Raw genomic sequence first — 17,384 nt, forward strand, 5'->3', positions numbered from 1 at the left:
CTGTAAAACCATCATCACAAACAATTTTAGAACATTTTTTCTACCTCAAAAGGAAATCCTATACCCATTAGCAATCACTCCTTACTCCCCTACTCCCAGCCCTAGGCAGCCCTTACACTACTTTCTGTCTTTATAGATTTGCATATTCTGGGCATTTCATATAAATGGAATCATCCAATATGTGGTGTTTTGTGTACATGTCATCTTCTAAAGGCAGAGATCAAGTTCTATTCATAGATGGAAAAGTAAATGAGCAGGATCTATGAAAATGAGTTTGCAATCAGACCTGAGTTAAAAATCTCAATTCAGCTATTTACTAGTTGTGTGACTTTGAGCAAGTCATTTCATCTCTCTGAATACCAGTTTACTCATTGTAAAATGGGGATAACAATCCTTCCCTTGAAAGATGGTTATGAAAATTAGGAAGAAGATATGAAAAAAGTTCCTAGAAATGGGTTTGCTCAATAAACAGAAGGTGTTATTTGTATTTATCTTTGTATATCCACAGTATCTGGCATAATGGGTAGTAATGTGTATTGATTAATTAATTCATTAATGATGAAGAACTTGAATGCCTTTCCTTCAGCATGCTAATAGACTTTTAACAACTTAGGGGAAGGAGCTAAAGTTAGCAGGGCAAAATCTTTCCTGGAAGATGTAAACTAGTTTCCATTTGTTTCCAGCTACTGTTCTCCCTCAGAAGAAGACAAACCTGGCCAATGGACCAGTGAGACAACAGAGCCAATCAACAAATCTAGGATCTGAAATCAGAGGGAATCCAGTTGGGTTCTAGCCCTGATACTGCATTCTGAAGTCACTTAGAAATAAAATCAGCTCCATCCATCTCAACTTCTGGTTTCGTTTGCATACACTTCACCTAATAATCATTTTTGCTTTCCCTATTATGGGACTAACAAACCTGAATCTCACCTGAGCAATGTTTGAATTCTCCTTAAGACAGTTGAGCAATACCATCTGAATCATGAATAAAGAAAAGTACATAAAGGGAAAGGCACAGAATAGGTGTTTACCCAAAGGAAAAAAGTTCAACCACCAAAAAGCAATTAAATTATATCTAGAGATGTCCAAATAAATTAGGAATCTTCATCACAGGAACAGTAAGGCTGCCTCACAGAAAAGAAATGCATTAGAATATCAATTCAATTCCCCAAAATCAAGAGAGGAAAGAGTAAAATAAATTTAGTTGAGTTATACTTGTAATAGAAGTGATGACTGAATCAACAAACTGAAAGAAATTCAACAGTCTGCCTTAAAACAAAAAGGATATACAAGTAATTCCATCTCTACAGGAGAGAAACATGAAAGGATTTTTAAAGGAGAAAGGAATGTATTTGCAAAAAATTTCAGTGCAAGTTACATGAGTTTTCTATAGGACTTAATTTTTTAAAAAACCATAACCCTGAAAGCCGTAGAAAAATTAAGAAAACAATTATTTAATTAGAATAGATCATTTGGCAATTGACCATTGAAGCAGTTTAGTTTTACCAAAAGAAAAAAAAAATAACAGAAAATGATCTTGTAAACTTTTGCTATTTTGACCTTTTTTAAATATTCAGGAAAAAATACCTTCTAGCTAAAAGCATTTGTGAAATTCAGATGCAGACATACAAAACTGATGTCATGGAAATGCTTAAATTGATAAATTCCAGTGCTTCCAAGCAGGCTGAGGAAATTTTTAAACACAGCCTGAGGAAGGATCCATTATTGGCAAGAAAATAGGTTAAGCGTTCCCATCTCAAATTGCTCTCTTTAATGGACTGGTTTCCAAATAATCCATCCCATCATGAGAGGATGTTTACCTTCCGATCCTAAGGAAGAGGGTCAAAAAGTTCTTCCATCCACTTATCTCTTTAGAAATAAGACAAAAAAATTAAAAAGAAAGTATATCAATTCCCAATAGATCTAGTTTCTTATGCCAGTGGTCTGCTCATATAGGTTCATAGACAAGTCATTCTAAAATCTCATGCCATCTCCTCACCTCCCTTTTGTGTAAACAAATTTCCTTTCAGAAGATAAAACACCTGAGAATCTGTTTCTGCATCAGAAGCACACAGGTGGGAACAGCCCCTAAAGCTCTCTAAGGGCATTTGCCCACTGTAAATAAGACAGTTATTCTCTGAGTATCTGGACCTAAAGTTAGGAATGATGTATGTATTTTTCTTGTCATTATTTTCCTGATTCTGTAGAGGTCTATTGAAAGTATTTTCTGCCGGACACGGTGGCTCACACCTGTAATCCCAGCACTCTGGGAGGCCGAGGCGGGCGGATCACGAGGTCAGGAGATTGAGACCACGGTGAAACCCCACCTCTACTAAAAAATACAAAAATTAGCTGGGCGCGGTGGTGGTGCTCGCCTGTAGTCCCAGCTACTTGAGAGGCTGAGGCAGGAGAATGGCATGAACGTGGGAGGCAGAGCTTGCAGTGAGCCGAGATCGCGCCACTGCACTTCAGCCTGGGTGACAGAGCGAGACTCCGTCTCAAAAAAAAAAAAGTATTTTCTAACACATTTAATGTCGCAAACTACCTGAAGAACAGGCGGCCCAGTCCAGCCCAGTTCCAGTGCTCAGGCCTCAGGAAAGGGAAGCAAGCTATGCAGCTTTGACTGGGATTGTTTGAGAAAGAAACCCTCAGTACTGAGACACACTTTCAATACTGAGCGTCCAGGGAAGCGATCCTTCAAGTGCTGACAAGCTTGGGAGTTGTGAAAGAAGAGGGAGAACTCAGGTAACAAAACACCGTCATTTAGTATTACCCTAACCATAACTGGAGCGTACTGAAATCAACCCCAAACAACGTGAAACTCACTGCAAAAAATAAACGGAACATAAATATCCTTCAGTATAAAAGCATGGCACAGAAATATTGTGATTCACCAAGCTTCTGAACCCTTTCTAATATTCATAATTATCCTGGTTTTTTGCCCCAGCATTAAATGTGATGATTCAATCTTTTTCTGACAAGACCCACAAAATCAAGCCTTAGAGGTTGAGTTTATTTTTGTGCCCTTAATACTTCCCTAAAAGTTTTGTTTCAAGAACCAAAAGTCTACTATCCAGGCTAGTAATAACTAGACTCCAGTCCTATCTTTGACTTTTCCAGTGACTTGGTACTTTACCCAAGTTAAGTGCATATTTTCTTTCTCTCTCCAGTTTCTCTTTCTTAACATGGAAACAACAATATGGTACCTATAATTTGCCTTACTAGGGTTATGGCAAGTATTCTTCAAACTCATGAAAATTCTTCTGAACAAATATGAAGAGCCATTTTATATTGAAACTGTTATGATACACATTAAGAAAATATTAAAACAAAACATTACAGTAATAGCTTCACAGTGGCTAATAGAGCTGAAAGTCATAATTATACTTACACACTAACCCTCAGAATACCTGATTACTGACCACAGACATTTTACTTCTCAGAAATGAAGGACATAATGCTCTGTTCAATTTACACCTTTGTCATCAAAATCATTTATATTACCAAAAGTTCTATCCACTAAAGAGTTATTGCCTGTGACTCACATATTTTAAAAATATGCAGCCTGACTAAAGCATCCTTCAGCATCTCAGTTCTCTCTTAGCCCAAAAGAGGTATGCAAATCTGACTTACTACTTAATATTATTATCAAGATTAGTTTGATGGGTAATCTAAGTAAATCTAACCAAAGTAAAAAGAGTAGAATTATGGAGCAGGGGAAAGCATATGTAATTCATTCTACATCTGTTATCCTGGGGTCAATTCACCAAGATACTGGCATTATGTCACCATACAGATACCAAGAGCCCAGTATCAAGTGAGGTATTAGACTGGATCACCTCTATGCTCACTTTCAGGGGAAGGTTATGTGGAATGATAGGAAGAGTTTAAGGTTTTAGTTCCTGCTCCCAAATTTGAACTGAAATTTTAATTTCAGTTGGATCTGTTATATAATATTGGACAAATCATTTAATCTTTCTGAATATCAGTTTCTTCTGTGTAAAATGGCAACAACCCAAAATTAGAGAGTTGTAAAGGCTTTTGTTGCATTCATCACATCCAATTTTATTTTGTTTACAGTTCTGTCTCTGAGATTCCTGAAGGCAGGGACTATGTCTTATCCATCCCTAAATTTTAGGTAGTTAACATAGTGCCCAGCAAATAAAAAACATTCAATGAATATTTGTGAAATTGTGTTGAATCAACTATTTGCACTAGTGCAGCCCTTTGACAACATACTGAATGATATTTTTATAAAAACAAAAATTACAGTTTTAAATTCAGATGGTATGGTAGATTAGACGATTGTTCTGCAAATATTCACCTTTGTCCCACTCCTTGATGAGAAAAGTATATTCCCTAACCCCTGGAATTTAGTCGTGCCCATGTGCCTTGCTTTGGCTAATAGGATGCTAGTGACCATGACCTGAGCAGAGGCTTGAACTGTGCTTGCATAACTGGGCTTGCTCTCTTGAACTGCTGCCTTTCACCATGAGAAGAGCGTGTCTTGTGTAACAAGTAGTCCAAGGAGGATGAGAGATATTTGGTGTCAAGCCCTCCCAAAGCCAGGCTGGGTCAGCCAAACCTCAATTGACTTTTAGATGTGTTAGCCAGAAACACTTATTACTCTACACTGTTTTGGGTGGTTTGCTAGACAACATAATTGTGCTGTAGCTTATTAAAGCAGATAGTGTTTGATTAAAGAATGTACACCATTTGCTATGCTATAAGTTCTCAGAGTGGACTATACTTTCAAGATGAGTCAATTTTTCAATTGAACTCAGTAGATTACCCACTAATATAAATGTGTTATTTGTGTCTTATGATTCCAAGGGTATAGTGGTTAAAATTGATAATCTGAGTGCAATTTCCTCAAGCAAAGTATTTTTTCTAGGTGAAGTTCACCATGAGAAGTTCAAGTTCATCTGAAGTTTAATCTAGTGGGAAGATTTCCCTTCTCCACTGCCTCTCATGTCACCCATGAATGCCTGGTGCCATTTTGGGCAGAACCAAATTTTTTTCTCTGTATGCAGTATGATATAGGGAACTACCCATGGGGCCATGTGTGCAAATTGAGGAGGAAAAGGCGATGAGCAGCCTTCTACTCATGGGAGTGGAAGCAAGTCCTGTTAATGTCTTAACATTGCCTTTGAGTTTTGCTCAGGCCCAGTGTCATATATAGCACTTTTATTTGCTAATGGAGCATCTCTAGACACATTTAACTTTATGATCAGCTAGATCCAATCAACTGATATTGGAAAGCTTAGGTCATTTGTAGACCTATGGTCAGGTATTCACTCCTATCAGGACCTGGCAGCAAGTCACAAACTGTTTTCAGAAAGAAAACAGTGACTTGATAAAGAGGTTATAGACTTGTTGCAAAATCCTACGGGCTCACACCATGATTCTCTTAGTCAAACTTGGTGCAGGAGCAGGCTCCATTTAGATTCCTTATCTGCCACAGACACTTAAGGAACCTACGTTCCACTGGTTTATAAAAGCTGAAATTGCAGAGCCTCTTATAACTAAAATCTAACAAACCATGGATTTCTTTTTGCTCTGGACTCCATTCAAGGCTGGAAATATTTTTGGTCAGTGACTAAATGAGTCAGAGCAGAACAACCAAATGTAGTATATGTTGCCTCAAAAAATCCAAAGACACCTACTAAACATTGTGCCTCTTTCTCAGTGGTAGGGGCACAAAGGTGCAAAATGTTTGCCTCTGGACAGAATAACCCAACATGATGCAGACAACCTGACTCTAGAAACTTTGCTGAGATGGTAGGCACCTAAATGTTCATGGATTTTCTCCTCCAGCTACTGCCACAAATGTGCCTTAAAGGTTTCTAGGGTATCTGTTACTCCCTGCTATGCAGATCTTAACAGTATGATGTCACAGATGTAGTGTACTAATGTGATGCTCTGTGAGATGTTAGGACATTTAAGGTCCTAGTGGGCCTAATTTTGGCACAGAGCTAAAGAGCTGACATAAGCCTTAGACCAGATTGTTCTTTGGAATAGTGGGAAAATGGGCTAATTTAATGACTGCATGTTAGATGCCAAGAGAGGTGTCAGTTTGTTTCAATAAAAAAGGCCACAGCTGAAACAGCAGCTTAACTGAAGTAACCATTGGTTGAGTTTTAATAATCCATTGTCATTCATGAAAATCCAGTCAAATTTGTATGTTAAATCTGAATATAAAAGGAATCACTTCTCTAAACAAACATAGCTTCTAGGTACATAGCTTCTAAGTTTTCAGTGGTGGCAATGATCTCTATGGTGCTTCAAGGATGCAGTATTGCTTTTTGGTTTACTCTTTTGGTAGCATGAGAGAGGAGCTCCAGGAGCTTCTGCTTGGCCCCTGTATTAGCCTTTAAAGTAGTGTTCTATTTTGGCATGTATCAGAATCTCTTGAATGGAGAACATAAATTGTTAAACCCCACCCCCAGTTTTTGATCCAGTAAGTCTGGTTGGGGGTTGAGAATCTGCATTTTTAACAAGTACCCAGGTGATACTGATGCCAACATAGATTATGACTACAGACTGCAGATTGGATAAGTGAAAATAAATTTTCAAATAAATTTACCAGCCTCAAGCATTTAACATAGTACCAGCATCAGTCAGTGTGTTTTACAAAGAAGGCAGTGGAGACAAGTGGTGAACTTAGTAAGTCAATGCAGTGGTAGCTGGTGAAGAGATCTCCTATTATCCACCTCATAGAGTTGCTATAAATTTTAAATGAGGGTGTGACTGTAATGTGATCAGCACAGTACCTGGTATGTGGAAACAGTCAATAAATATTATTATTTTAGTTTTTTTAAATTAATTTTAAAATCCACCCAACATAGCCACTAATCACCTATGCATCTTTGTATTTGTTATTTAACCATTTGGGCACTGAGTTTTTTCGTCTATAAAATAAAGAAGTTGTAACAGGTGATCTTTAATGTCTTTAAAAATCACTAGTTTTACATTAAAAGGAATCTGTCATAGCTGTCTTAATTAAGGTTTTATACTCACTGAGGGTGATCTTCCTTTATAGCTCTGATATTCTGAAAATCTTGTTTCTTATTTATCTTATCTAAATTTTGCATCCTATGGAATACATACTTTTCCAAAAAGTAGATTGGACTTTAGGCCAGTTTCTACCTATATTTATGCCTGGGAACTCAGAATTGAGGTACTATAAAGAGAAAAACCTAAATAGTAAAGGCTGTCTTTTCTGTTTATAGGGTCATACTTTTCCCATTTGGGTTTCTCTAAGGCTTTACTGGAGAGAACTAAAGCCCCATTAGCAAAAGTGCCACAGAGACATAAAAGAAGCTGCTGTTGTTTTAATTACATGGGTCTAATTACGGTAATGTGATAGATAATTTACCATACACTGAGGGCTGGAAATTTCAAGTTGTTTGGGAATTAGAATCTGCAAATCATTTTGATTAAAATACCAATGACGTCACTGAAGGGCCACTGTCTAAAATTCTGCACAATGATATTATTATTATGAAAATTTCATGTATGTCATTAACCACAACTTGATGAGAAAGCAAAATAGACCAAAAATGAAATGTGTGCTTGCCAGAATGGTTAATTTATCATTGACTATTAGTTTGCCTTCTTTCGAAATGTCCTGTCTTTGAATCTCACTGCCTCTTGTCGGTATAATAACTACCCTCTCTGTATTGTATCACCAATTTTCCCTATTTCCTGCATCTTTGTTTTTGCACGTAAAATACTGTGATTTCTCCTATCGTAAAAACAACAACAACAACAACAACAAAAACAAAAGCCTCTTTTGATCTCACAGTTCTTTGTAGATACTGCCTCTTTTCCTCTTCCTTTTGTAGCAGTGTACCTCAAAGGCACAGTGCACATTCATCTCTCCATTTCTTCTTCTCCTGTTCTGTCCAAGATTCCTATCAGAGTCCCCTTCATTTCAATCAAGCTACTATTGCCTTTACCTCCATTAACTTCCACATTGCCAATCCAAATGTCAACCTTGGTCGTAGCCAATTGTCCTCCTTTTTGAAATATTTTCTCAATTTGGCTTCCAAAGCACTACTCTATCCTGCTTGCCCTTCTCCCTCTCTGGCTATTCCTCCTCAACCTTCCTTCCTTCCTGAACCCTCCCTATCTTCCCTACCACTAACTGTTGGAGTGCCCCAGGCTGAGTCCTCACACATCTCTTCACTAACCACATTGTTCTTCAGATGATCTCACTTACTCTATGGCTTTAAATACCATCTATGTGCAAATGATTTCAAAATGTCTCTATGTCCAGGCCTTTCCTGATTATCCTATCTAAAATAGCACTCCCTCCTGTCATTTTCTATTCCCTTTCCTTACTTTACATTTTGTGACAGTACTTACTTTTTAGCAGTGACTTTATATTATATGTCTATTTGTTTATTTGCTTATTGTGTACCTCCCTGACTAGAATGTAAATCTCATGAGGGCAGGGACTTAGTTTTATTCCCTGCTATATCCCAGCACACAAAATAGGGTGATGGTGGTATGGAATATATTAGGTACTCAATAAGTATTTGTTGAGTGAATCATTAATGTCCAAATTTATTCTTTCAAATCATTGAGCACTCATTTATGTTATGTAACAGTGCAAGGCAAGCAAATAGCTTTAGCTCTAAGAGTGGGATCACTGCAGGCTGCCTGGGTTATTTACCACACAGCACAATGGTGAGAGGGTGGAGAAGTGGCAGCAATTCTAATTTGTGTCCAAATAAGGGAATGGCAAATCCAGCCTAGTTTAAGGCAGTTGAGGTTGGGATGGGGAAAACAATGGGATGGGTGGGCCTCCATATAGGGGCACAGATTCATAACTATTAGGTGAAGAATAGAGACAACAGGGCTCCAAATATAAACAAGGCAGTCCAGAGAAACTATCAGTTGTTCTGAAGCAGAAGAAAATTTGCCTAGCCCACAGGAGACCCACAGGAACCCACAGTCTGGTTCCTTGATTTCAGCATAGGTTCATGGCCACCTGCAGATGCTGGATGTTCGATCCCACATCAGCTGTGGGGATAGGGCTGGGGCAGGTTCTCTGGGGAATGCAAAAATAAATATAATCTCTACCTTCAAAGAGCCTGCAGATTTATAAGAGATGCTAAGACACAGCTAATAGAAGAGCATTACATAACATGTAATGTGCTCAGCAGAGCCGTGAAATCACAGCAAATTATATCTGTAAAGGAGGCTATTTATGGATTGTGTTTAAATATAGAACTAGTCTCTTGGGTGCAAGAAAAAGAACAATTTACTAGTTACGTATTTCTTCATTTGCAAAATGTAGGGTTTAGAAAGAATTCTTTTTTATGTTTCCTTCCAGTGCTAAATTGCTATGATTCTTAATTCACACACATGTAAGCTTATATAGGTAAACTTGTATACACAGATAAAAAAATCTCATTAATTTGGACTTTGCTTATTTTGAACTTATGACCAACCATCAAAGTAAGGTTAGTTGAATTTTCATTTTATCAGTAATATCAGTAGCTTGCTCAAAAAGACTGTAAACAAATTAAAAAGGAATGCTTACCAACTTTAAAGAACAAACTGTTTTCAAAGCATTTAGAACTCTTATTTGCAAACAAATAGCTGAAGTGGATGTCAGCCACTTGGACTGATGTTTTGATGCATTTCATACAGATCCCTGAACTAGGGCCGCCTGGAGAGAAGGGAGTTGACACACCAGGTCCCTGACCCTCATCTCACCTCAGAGCACCAGGAAGCCAGAGCTTGCCTTGACTGGGGACAAAACCAGAGGAAATCATTTGCAGCAGCACTGGGCCTGGCAGATTATGCCCTGAGCCTCCTGCTGTATTTCTTGCTCTAGCAGTATAAGAAACTTTTTTAACAAAGAAGGTGCAGTCTTCTTTATTAATAGGTTATTGTGTAAAATTCATCCATTCAAAATGTTTCTTGAATGCCTACTACATTTATCGACTGTGCAGGAGGCACTATTATATATCCTTATTACATTATAGATTTTCAGTACCAAGTGTTTATTTCATTTACAGCTCTTGAGGATGTGTTTTAAGATATCTTATTATTCACTGTTAATTTTAATAAAAGTTGCAATTACATTACTTCAAAAGGCTACTTGTGGACCTCACAGTAAATGGGGATGTTACCAAAAGGAGAAACAAGGATGATTATGGAATACTAAAATTTATCAAAAGCTTTTTTGACGAAGGTCAGAAAAGCTGAAAATCAGAATGGAATGCAAATTGAAAAATGCCGGGAAGGGAATGCAAAAACAGAATCTGGAAACCACACAACTGAAAATTTTCATTATACCTTAGACAAATCATCACAAAGTTGATCCCAAATTGAAGACAGATATAAGAAAGTAGTAACAGGAGTTATATAACCTATCAGATGAATTTAGTCACTCTCTGTGACTGAGCCAAAAGGCTGACCAAGGGAGGCCAAGGTCTTCAATCTCCCTTGAACACACCGAAGACATTCCAACCAGATGTTTTTGCTGATGTTGCTTTCTTCACCCACTGTCTGACTTTTCAGCTATTGTTCTACCTTCAGATCCTTGCTGCAGTTCCAGCTTCTTCATGCAGCCCTCCCTAATTCCTCCTACCCAAAATGAAAGCCACTTTCTGGATGCCCCGAAAACCTTACAACATTGCAGTTTACCACTAAATGGTTCTCTAATGAGTATGGAGTTCTTCTGGATTAGGCTACAAATACATTACTTGCAGGATTCATACTTTAAACCTTTTAGTGATTTATTAACTTATAAGAAAAGTCTTACAAGATATAAAAATTTAGTCACATTAAGTAAATATTGAATGAATTGCATTTGTCAAAAAGAAAAACTGTAGAAAAATAAAGCTACTTTGGAAAATTTGGGATGTAGGGTTCATAATACCCATTGCACCTAACTCCTTATAAGACATAAAGGAGGCACTTTCGGCTGACAAATCGATTGATGAATGAATGGTAGTAAGAAAGTTTTCTTTACTGAGACCTTTCATATGCAATTGATTAGTGCAAATAATCATGCAGTCGTCTCAAAGTAAACTCAAAACGTTCACCACCACCACTACCACCACCACCCCCTAAAAACTGCTCAGCCTCCGGTATTCTTTTATGCCTAATTAAAGGCATCACTCCCCACTCAGTGACCTAAGCCAGGAACCCGGCAGTCGCAAAGCACTTTCTCCTTATTCCCATATTTGATTCCTCACCGAATTCTGTTGACTGTCTCAGATCCATCCCTGCCTCTCCTTCAGCACAGATTTTACTTGGTTCAGGCCTTAACATCCCCACCCACCCAGACTCTATGGTTATTTCCCAACTGGTTGCACATATCTGGTCTCACCTCTCTTCAATCCATGCCACATACAGCCAGAGAGGATCTAAAATGCAAACCTGTTCATGTCATCCCCTTTCTAACTCTTGTAATGGTTTCTAATGCCTAAAAGATAAAGTCCTATCTTCTTTGCATGTCATTCAAGGGCCCTTTTAATCTGGTTCCAGCCTTTCGTTTTAAAATCAACTTTGGCCACTTGCCTACATGCATCATACCTCTTCCCATCTAAAATTTCAAAGTCTAAAGTTGTCAGACTTGAAGTACCAAGCCATTTTATCTCACTGTGTAGGACAATATTTGACCCTGTATCCATTTAAACTAGTTGACTTACCTTTGTACGTAAACCAAGGACCAATTTATTTCTTGATCACCTCTGCAAGGCTGATACTTTGGTCACCACGATGGCTGGTAAATGTCCCTAATATAGCAATTATTTGATCATATACCCATTTAACCTACTAGAACTTCTCTACTGTCAGAAGGGCAGGGAGGGACATAGCAGATCTTGGCATGAGAGGAGAGTATATAGTTTGGCATTTTCATATATCAGCATCACCATAACAACCACTCAAATATTTGTTGAATATTGGTGAGTCAATGATGAAAGAGTTTAGAAGAAGGAATTTCAGGGAAGTGGAACAGCAGGAGCAAAGGCTCAGAGGCAGCAGTGAACTTGCAGTAGGCTAAGACCAACCCAAGGTAGTTTTTTTTCCCCTGACACTGCTAAATTGAAGGCTTTTATAAAGCAGCTAAAAATGAGGAAAGCGGCCAGTCTGAATAAGCTGTGACTCAGTAAGCAGAAGATGAAACCAAAACATAACTCAAAGACTTCTGCCTGGGAGACTGGAAGATTGGTGACAACTTGATGGAAAACGATAAGCCTGAATTGTACATTCAGACCAATTCTCACCATCTGAATTTGATTAAAAAAAAAAAAAAAAAAAAAAACAAAAAAAAAAACAAAAAAAAACAAAAACGTCTAGGAGGAAAAACTGAATAGTTACTACAAATTACCTACAAATGTCCTTGCCAGTATGAGGATTTATGCCACCTGGTGGCAGTTCACCTAATTTTGTTATTCAATTCTCTACAGTAGTGCAAACTCAAAATTTGTACTTATAAACTTGAGCACAGTGTCAGGCATGAAGGAGCTATTAATTTTTTTTTTTTTGTAGAATGTATGGATGAGTAGAATGTGTAAATAAATTATTCAATGAAGCAAAGCTCTGTGGTGAAAAAAGCTCTGATCCGAAAGTCAAGAGAGTTGGCATCTAGTTCCACATTAACTGTGGAGTGATTCCCAGGTCACAGACCTCTTTCAGGTCATGTCCAGCTCTAACATTCTTGACTTTATATTTGGGTTTCAGTATATTTATCTGAAAAAAAATGATATGTAAAAATTTCTTACAGTTATATTATTTGAGTTTTTGTTGAACAAAAACTCAAATAATATAACTGTAAGAAGTTTTTACATATCTTTTTTGCTATATATGTATATTGGGGTTTTTATTTGAAAAATTATTAACTGAGCTCAAAAGTCCTTGAAGAGTCACAACATCAGACGGGCTGTCAGGAGTGATACGTACACTTCTGGCAATTGAATTTGAACTTACAGCTGGAGGAAACTTGCTGGTTCTAAGTTCTCTTCTGATTATGACATCATTGTTTCTCCTTAGCCAGATGTTTCTAATGATAGCTTTCAGATGACATTCCTCCTGTTTGGTCCAGCCTCAGAATCTCCGCCTACACAGCACATTTGACCTCTTCCTATGAGTATTCAGGCCATACTCACAGGTGGGAATGGAACAGTGAGTACACACTACTATGTGGAGTTTTTTTCTTTTTAGGCTAATATTATGTTTAATAAATGGGATTATGCTATTATATGTGTTTGTCTAATTTTCTCAGCTAAAGGAAAAGACCTATCCAAAAAGGGACTTTTAAAAAAGTTGTATTCCTAACACAAGGTCTTTGTGCAATGGACACTCAGTGTGTCCTTTTCAATATTGATCATTATGATGAGAGTTAAAAAGCATTATCCAATGTAGGGCCCAGGGAGGGACTTACATAAGATGATTCGGAAGTACTAGTAGTGCCAGAAAGTAACAGCGTGCTAAAATCACATCTCACAACAATGGGAGTATGTCAAAGGGACACAGGAACACAACTGAAAAAGCAATAATGGCCAATTTAAGAAAAACAAATAATATTAGATTATAATCTAAAATATATAATAAATATCCATGAGTTCACACTGACTTAAATAAATGGTTGAATAATGGGAGACAGTAGACAAATCTCAGGTATAGAAGAATTTGTAATGATTGATGTAGATATCCGCCATCACAGAGTGAAACATAACCCTTCACTCTTTAAGTGTGGGCTGTGCACACACTGCCATAGAGTGTAGTATGGAAAGGGAATCACCTTGTGATGGAAAAACCTGGCAAACACTGCCTCTGTCAGACGATCAACAAATGCTGAGTCAGACTGGTAGCACATACCCTCCATGTGAGGTAATGAGAACAGTTACCTCTGTGGTCTTCCTCCCCCAAATCCATATCCTCACTCTAATGAGAGAAACATCAAACAAATTCCAACTGAGGGACATTCTGTTAATACAAGATACCTGGCCAGTGCTCCTCAAAGCTGCCAAGGTCATGAAAAATAAACTCTGAGAAACTGTGATGGCCAAGAAGAATCTAAGGAGATATGACAAATAAATTGTAATAAGTTATCTTGCATGGGATCCTAGAACAGAAAAAGAACATTAGGTGAAAACAAAGGAAATCTGAATAAAGTATGGACTTTAGTTAATAATAATGTATCAATATTGGGTCATTAATTGCAACAAATGTACCAAACTAATATAAGATGTTTCTAATAAATGAAACTGAGTGTTGGGTATATGGGAACTCTGCACTATCCCTGCAACTCTCTGTAAAATGTTTATTTTAAAAAATGAGTCAAATCTCCCATCACATTCATCAGAAACCAGTGCCATGTGGAGATGCAAGGAAATGTCAAACTCTTACTAAATATCTTTTGGAAAGTCAGATAGCAGAAAATTAGATAGGATATTTTAAAAACAGGGATCTTTGAGGCAGGAGAAAGATAAAAGATGGCTTAAGAGCAGTTATATATTTTTTATTTGAATATAGTTCATTAAAGAAAATATAGGAAAAACTACACAAAAGCAGAAAAAGGAAACAAAAGCTTTCATAATTCTACCATCTAACACAACTACATTAGTATTTTATTTTCAATTTTTAAAATATGTTTATTTTTGTGGGTTTTTCTCATTGTTGTAATCCTACCTAATTACACAATTTAATTTCTTGGAAGGTTTCCCTCTCTTCATTGAAGACAAATCTTACGTAGAGCAAGTTAATTGGTGTCATTCTGCATTTCAGACAGAATTAATTTATGTGAAAGAGAACCATATGACCTCGCAAGACTATGTGAATATCAAGAATCTGCTCTATTTGTCTAGGAGGTAGTGCAGAACTAAAGCGGTACATATGGTACTATATAGAAGCTTAAAGGTCTATCTCTTGATTTCACTGTGGAGAGGGTATGATATTTAAGAAACAAAATGGAGAAAGGGAAAAGTCTATTGCCAGACAAGTTCCTCAGAACTAAGAGACAGGATACAGAAATAAGAGGTAGGATAATAGGTATTTACCAATTCTCATACTAAGAGTATTATTGGCAGAAGAAAGAATATGATTGAGAGTAAACGGTAGGAAGTATACAATATTAACATTATTATACTCTGCATAATCATCTCTAGGGAGGAGCTTGCATTCAGACAATTGTTGTTTCTTAAGATTCGCTACAATGGCTATTTTCCAGATTAAAAAAAGTTTGACATCTTTAAATTCCGTTAGATTGAAGCAACGAGAAAACATTAAATATTCTTGAGTACATACTGCCACCCAGTGGATATATCCGTGTGATGCACAAAGCATTTGCCAACGAAGAGGACAAAGAGTTTTTGACCATGATGCTAGTATTAAAGCTTTGCCTGCATTCAGTGAAGGCCATACATCGTATGTAATCCCAAACTGAATTACACCACTCATTCAAAATTCTAGATTAGACTCTAATACACATTTTCAAGGTATTCTGATAAATATTACCAGAGGCTTTTGGCAATGGGAGAAAAATATTATGTGTGCTTACCAACACTATAGATACTAACTTCTTATTAATATTAATAAAACTAATGTCAGTGAATTTCCGATAAGATGAGTCAGAGATACTCAACTTCTAGTAAGGAAGAAAGAGGGATGTCATGGCAGAGACTAGACAGTGGAAAAATCTGGTAAAAACTGCCTCAGTCAGATGATCAACAACACTAAGTCATATTGGTAGTATATACCTTGGCTATGGTAATCTTGACTCCCTTGGATGCTAAGAACTCTGGCATGAAGTCTAAGAGAATTACATTTTTGGCATAATAATCTTGGATTTCCCTTTATCTGAAAGCAACTAAAGGTTTACTAGAGTGGAAATACATAGAGACAATGGATGGAATTTGGGTCATTTAAATGAATATTGAGGCCATATTTATGTAGAGACTTCCTAGGGAGTCCTGGTATTCTGTAGATAAGTCCAATACTATTTGTTTCCTAAAAAGGAATAATGCAATTTATGAAATTGAAATGACACTGAAAGTCTAAGAAAAACTACTTGTCTGAAACTTTATTTTTTGCTACGTTTATAATTATCTTCTCCAAGAAGTTGACACATCCACAGGTGAACACTTCTGGAGAGGAAATCTACTAACTAATGTGATCTCCATTGTTGGGTATGAGATTTCTTGATCTCACCATACTTACAAGTTAATAAATTAGCCTATCACTGTTTCACAAATGTTGGCAGAAGATATGAGATAAAAGACTTCATTATTCATGCTTACCAAGCAGCGTGAACATCATATTTGAGTTAGTTCTCCTTGCCCCCTAAGTTCCATGGAGGCACCATAGAGAAGTCCAGGTATATCTTGTGCATACAGTGGATTTGTGTCCTATGTTAGGAATACTGAGTTTGGGAAATCAACTGCTTTTATAATAAGCAGAAAGTAAGGTGGCTGTTTTTTCCAAAGTGGGACCTAAGCTTATCCCTTAAGGTTGCTTTCTGCAAACACAATCTTGAAAAATGGTTGCATTAAAAAGAGGTCAAAGCTTTGCATTTTTGGGATGCCCAGGGAAAATGTTCTGGGAGGTTTAAGGCCTATTGGCAATTGTCTTTCTTAACATTCATACAAAGCCAAAATCAGCCTTCCTATAGTTTCTACTGATTGGTTCTGTGTTTTCCAATCTCCTTGGTATTTTGGATGTCAGACACCTGCAGTGTGCTATCTTATGGCCTCTGAGATTTATTTTTCTCCACACTAATAATTTCTAATCCCTTTGAGACCATTCCTCCATGGTCATATATGGCTTTGGGCTCCCTCACCATTAGTGTGGCTTTCCTCTGAACTTGTTTAGGTGTTACTTCCCAAAATGGACTACGATATTCCAAGTATAGACCATAAACTGTTATTTGGCTATACATTTCTATTCCACTCTTATGCCAGTGGATGGAAACTATGTAGTTTTTCATTAAAGGAATCATCATGCCAACCAGATTTCATTTAATATAACAGGAAGTCTAAGACTAAGCTCCTTCATTTAAATAGTTGTTTAGCAGTTCTAGCAGAAAAGTGTTAAGTCATTACTGTCTGTATTTTAAAAATTATGGGCCGGGCGCGGTGGCTCACGCCTGTAATCCCAGCACTTTGGGAGGCCGAGATGGGCGGATCACAAGGTCAGGAGATCGAGACCATCCTGGCTAACACGGTGAAATCCCGTCTCTACAAAAAAATACAAAAATTAGCCGGGCGTGGTGGTGGGCGCCTGTAGTCCCAGCTACTCAGGAGGCTGAGGCAGGAGAATGGTGTGAACCCAGGAGGCGGAGCTTGCAGTGAGTGGAGATCGCGCCACTGCACTCCAGCCTGGGCGACAGTGAGACTCTGTCTCAAAAAAAAAAAAAA

At 37.5% G+C, this 17,384-nt stretch overlaps 2 protein-coding genes across 6 annotated transcripts in view; one reads left to right on the plus strand and one right to left on the minus strand.

Annotated features, from left to right (window-relative positions):
* LOC105491710 (laccase domain containing 1) overlaps positions 1–17,384 on the minus strand; it is a 143,574-nt gene that overhangs the window by 102,951 nt on the left and 23,239 nt on the right. The window lies entirely within an intron of this gene.
* The window catches only part of LOC105491709 (coiled-coil domain containing 122), a 101,116-nt gene that overhangs the window by 21,260 nt on the left and 62,472 nt on the right, over positions 1–17,384 (plus strand). Inside the window, exon 2 of one of the 2 annotated variants that reach the window (XM_071081368.1) lies at positions 13,021–13,152. The gene's annotated coding sequence lies outside the window, so the exon portion shown is untranslated. Of the gene's footprint in view, positions 1–13,020; positions 13,153–17,384 lie in introns of those variants that run through there. The other variant, XM_071081371.1, reaches the window with a different exon arrangement.

Source organism: Macaca nemestrina, chromosome 16 (genome assembly GCF_043159975.1).
Source record: "Macaca nemestrina isolate mMacNem1 chromosome 16, mMacNem.hap1, whole genome shotgun sequence".
NCBI classification, from domain to species: Eukaryota; Metazoa; Chordata; class Mammalia; order Primates; family Cercopithecidae; genus Macaca; species Macaca nemestrina.